This window comes from Lactuca saligna, chromosome 5, assembly GCF_052625555.1.
Source record: "Lactuca saligna cultivar CGN05327 chromosome 5, ASM5262555v1, whole genome shotgun sequence".
NCBI lineage: Eukaryota > Viridiplantae > Streptophyta > Magnoliopsida > Asterales > Asteraceae > Lactuca > Lactuca saligna.
Window position 1 is genome coordinate 171,529,736 of NC_136421.1, and position 5,297 is coordinate 171,535,032.

Here is a 5,297-nt window from a genome sequence, read left to right on the forward strand (position 1 = left end):
TAATAGATGCTTAAACTTATTGCTTACGAAGCTTCGTTCCGCTCCGGTGTCAAATAAGATGCATGCATAAGCGTGGTTTAAGGGAAACGTACCGGTAACAACAGAGGGGTCTTGAAGGGCCTCACTCTGACCCATGGTCAACATCCTTCCTATTCCTCCATTTCTTAAATTGTTGTTGTTAGGACAGTCTCGGCGGATGTGTCCAGTCTTCCCACATCCGAAGCAGGTGTAGCTAGGCCCTGCATTATTGCCGCTGGCATGGTTGTTGTTGTTGTTGCGAGGGTTGTTGCTGTTGGTTCCCTGATTTTGGTTATGGGGAGGGTAAGCCTTGCAGTACTTTGCAGTGTGACCCCTTCGGTTGCAACTGGTGCACTGAAAATCCTTGCATTCTCCATAGTGATGGAAACCGCACTTGTTGCATTTGGGAAGATTACCGGAATAAGGTCTGGAAGCATTTGAAGTGGCTGAGGTTGGAGCATGTGGTGCGGCTGGAACCGGTGCGGTAACAGCATTAACCGCCATTATCTGCTGCTTCTTGGAGGTGTCGGGGCCCTGGCGCCCCTTCCTCTTACTGTTCTTTCCCCTCTTGCCATCACTTTCCTTCGTCTTCTCAGTCTCCACTGGCTTCTCTCCCTTCTTGTTGTTATGGTCATATAACCTTTTTGCCAATCTTTTCGCACTGTCAAATGTTTCGGGGTTTGCAGCTATCACATTCCCTTGAATTGGTGATGTGAGTCCCCAGATGAATCGCTCAATATTCTTTCCTTCCGAGGCGATCATACCCGGGCACAGTAGAGATAGTTCGCTAAATCTCGATATGTAGGCATCGATATTCGCGTTCTGCACAATGAGGTTCCATAGCTCTTGCTCCATCTTCTGTATTTCGCCTCGTGGGCAGTACTCAGCCATTAACATTTCTTTCATCTCTGTCTACGGCATAGAGTTGGCTACAGGGAGTGTCATGGATTCTACATGTCCGTTCCACCAGGTGAGTGCTTGATCCACAAAAGTGCAGGCCGCGAACTTCACCTTCATGTGCTCAGGGCAGTCGCATATCTCGAATACCGACTCCACCTTTTCGATCCATCGCTTCAGAGTGATCACCCCTCCAGTGCCATTAAAAGTTCGTGGTTTGGCGTTTGTGAAGTCCTTGTAGGTACATGTCTTGGTGGGTCCTTGATTCATTCCGTTGTTCGAACTTCCGGCTCCTTTCCCATTGACTCCTCCATTGTTCCCTTGTTGAATTTGCGCAATCGCTGCAGTGACTGCTGCAGATACAGCTGCCTGGAAAGCGGCTGAGTCAACTTCAGGTGGGGTTGGTCCTGGGTTTCCGCGAGCAGGTCGGGGAGGCATCTTTCTGTCACAATACGGAATGATGTTGAGGGTATGTTGTTTCTGTGAGGTCGTGATCCTACTGACTAGGTGCATGGTACGAACTTAAACACTACTACCATTGACCAATCAATAATAATTTCTCAACACATAGCAATTTGCAATATTGTAATAAAACACGTAAAAATTTATTAATATTATCCGCATTTGATACATGAAAATTTGCTCGTAGGAGCATACATGAGTGATACTAGTTCGACAGCATAACGACTCTATGAGTAGTGTAGTCACTTAAACATAGAGTCGGAGTACATAGCATATTTCCTAACGACCTACTATGACAAGTCTATCCCTAACCGCGATGAGCTGCGTCCTACTATAACGGTGAAATCATATGCCGAAGTGCTGAGCCAACAGCTGAGCCATCTCAGTCATGTCCACAATGACCTCATCCCTCTCAAGCTCTGCTTGCACGACACGTGCTTCCATGGCGAACAGTTGTTGCCGCAAGTCGGCAATCTCGGCTTCTGGGGAGCGATTTTCCCTCGCGGGATTCACTGGTGGGACGTGGTGATCCTGTTGCGCTTCGCTAACAGGAGATGCGACGTGAACTATGTTCGGGGCCTGATCCTCCCCCATGTCATCGTCGGTCTCCTCGAACTCGTAGTCGGTGTCCATGTATTCGTCAGGTTCAACGCCGTGGACTCCCTCCTGATTCCCCTCTGGTTCGTCTTCGAGTATCCCGTGTGCTTCTAGGGCTTAGTGAAACTGAATGTCCTGATGCTCTCCGTCCATGAAGACTGGGAGAAAGTATACGAATAAGCTATCACTTTCCTATGACTCTACCGCTATTGCACAAGCTAAACAGGCGTTCTCTTTTTGGTGGTAGGGGTATAGTTTTAGATTCCCTAGAAATCCCGACCTCATCAGGGCGTGTGTTAGTTTTACTTTGGAGAGAATGTAGTTGATCAGGCTACATTCACTCCTTGGTATTACTAAGAACAGTCCCGAATTAACCGAGACACTAGTATTATTTTTGTTTGGTTCGTCGTTATGTTCCTATTCCTAGTGCAAGCAAGGGTGTTTTATTTACTTGTTTTGTTCAGAGTTATGTTAGTCCCTCTTTTTGGTTTATAGTTGCATATCCATGTGTGGCTAGATATGCTAGTTCACTATAAACAAAGCTCTGATACCAACCTGTCACACCCCCGAACCAGACGGCGGAAACGTCCGAGGGCTGTCGTGACTCAATTGAATACCATCACAATGAATATACATGAAACATAACATTATACATCACCAACATTCGGAATGATACAACTGGTAGCGTTTACATCCATTACATTGTTCCCAGAATATTACATTCTCAAAAGTAACTGTTTGATACTAAATTACACCACAGCAAAACGTCATAGAGTACAATTCATCCTTCACTTTATCTGTTACCTGAGAATACAAGTATTTTGAAAAACGTCAACATATGAAATGTTGGTGAGTTCATAAGTAATGTTTGAAATCCAATGTTTGTAATGTTTTGAAAAACACCAGAAAATCTGATATTTTCTGAAAATAGTAAAGTCAAGAATGTGTGAAGATCCATAGGTATGCTTGTTTGTTTCTATACTTGTAAAAATTGTTCATTTAAAATTTGTGTGCATTCCGAATCCGTATGTATTGAAATACCCTAGGAAAACCCGATGTTTTCCTAATTCTTTGAATTACATGAACGTACATTGAAACAATTGCAACGTGTGAAGTTATCGGTACCAGGCGACGTTGGATTATTTTTGAGCATGATTATTTGCTACAAACACACGTTACACAAACGACTAGTCTATAGCAATACTAGCGATCCCTTAGGCGTCGTCCGTACTAATCACGTTATCCAACCGCCCTGATTACGTGTAGTCCCACACCCGAAGAGAACGAGGACACGAAGGCCTCGGTAACTCCATTAGCCGGTTTGGGATAAAAGGTACGAGGGGTCCCAGACCCGCCTCGCATGAAAAGGTAGACTTTACTAGCAATACCAAAGGACCCTTGGGGACCAGTAGTATACAAGCCATTGAAAGTCCTTTTACGTTATGTTGGATCGGTAAAACCCAACACTTCGTAAGAGAGAGGTCTTCGGGCCTTAAGATCAGGTCATTGGGCTAGCTAGGCTCAACGAACAAGATTTTACACTTTTGGGGCCCAAAGGTGGTGCGTAGACGTCTGTGCACACTCGCATGTATAGTGACTTCCCAATCGTTATCGTAATGTCGTAATGTCATAGTGTCGTCGTGTTAGTAGTTTCGGATTTTTATTGGTTCGAGACCGAACCAATTCGTTTGACAACGAATTTTGGTGTTGTAATGTATTGTATTTCGTCGATAGTCGTGGTATCATCATTTGATCAAATTGCATGTATTGAACTAGTCTTGAGGATTTTTCTGTTTTCAGCCCCTCCTTATTTGTAAAAATTTACTTTTTCAACCCTTTATTTAAAAACTTTCCGGTTTGGTCCTTAAATCAATTTTCTTGACATTTTAATACCAAAAATTATTGAAATAAGTATTTTCCAGCATATTTTTCATAGAAAACAGCTTAAGTCCCTGAATTTAAGTTTTTCTCGGTTATAACCTTTCTTTTTCGAAAGTTTGACAATTTTGGCCCAAATTGTAAAATTTTTGCAACTTTGGTCCTTTTTAAATTTAAAAAGCATTTTTAACCTTTGAAAAGGACTTGGATCACTTATAGTCCACTGTTTTATAGAAAAACACAGTTTTGGCCCTCCAAAACAGAAAATTTCGCATAATGGGCCTCATTGGGCTGAAAATGTCATTTTTAGCCCATTAAGCTTGAAATTTATGTTTTTAATCCTCTAAATGAGTATATTTCTAGAAATTGTTTTATTGAAACTGTTTTGACATAGTTCAACCATCAGAATTCGTGATTTGTCAATTTAGGCCCTTAAAGTTTGTATTTTTCACATTTTAAGTCCAAAAATGGTATTTTTAGCCCAAAGAAATTGTTACAAAACCATTTAGCCATTTTTCTAAAAATACTTTGTATGTAGAAATATATTTGATGCTAGAGTCTTTTAACATAAGGTATATCTCGGTTTTGAGGGGTTTTATGGCTAGATCCAACATTATAACACACAAAAGCACACATATAAGCATGGAATCATACAAAGCATACAAAACACATATAGATCTACACTTTCACTTGCATTCCCCCCCCCCCCCCCAAAAAAAAAAACTTATAAAAACCGAAAATAGGGGGTATGAAGCTCACCTTATTTGAAGCTTTCGGTTTTTGGAAGAAAAGATGGAAGAAAGTTTGGTGATTTTCGGTCTTAGCACCTTTCCTTGGTAGATCTCGAGTTTGGTGACTTCTAAGGTGCATGATCACAAGTTGGAATAGATTTAGAAGAGGTTTTTGATGGAGTGAAGTAGCTAGATCATGGATATAAGTAAAAACTTACCTAAGATGATGATTAACTTGCAAGATCCTCTTGAAAGCTCCTAAATTTCGAGATTTTTGGAGTGGGGAGGAAGGAGTGTTCTTGAGAGAGTTGAGAGATTTTTGTGAATGTGTGTGTGTGTTGCTCGGCCGAGAGTGAGAGGGAGGAGAGAAGAGAGTGATTTTGAAGTGATGTTTGCATGGAAGAATGAGATGAGTTGCATGGATGTCCTATGGATAACAATGATGTGGCAATGGTAAAGTCAACTCTTCCATTTCCTCTTGGTCTTGTGCATTGGGCCGAGAATTTGGAAGGGAAGAGGAAAAATTTGGGCCTTTGCCCCTAAGCCCAATGTTAGTGTTAATCTTGAGTATGTTTTAAGTCTAGAGGAATGTGGTAGGATTTTTATATTTTTATTGGACTAGTTTAGTTCATTCATGTATCAAGGCTTTTAATTCATTTCATTCTAGGTCCAACATAGCCCAAAATGTTGAAACAAATAGGTGTGGGTCCAATT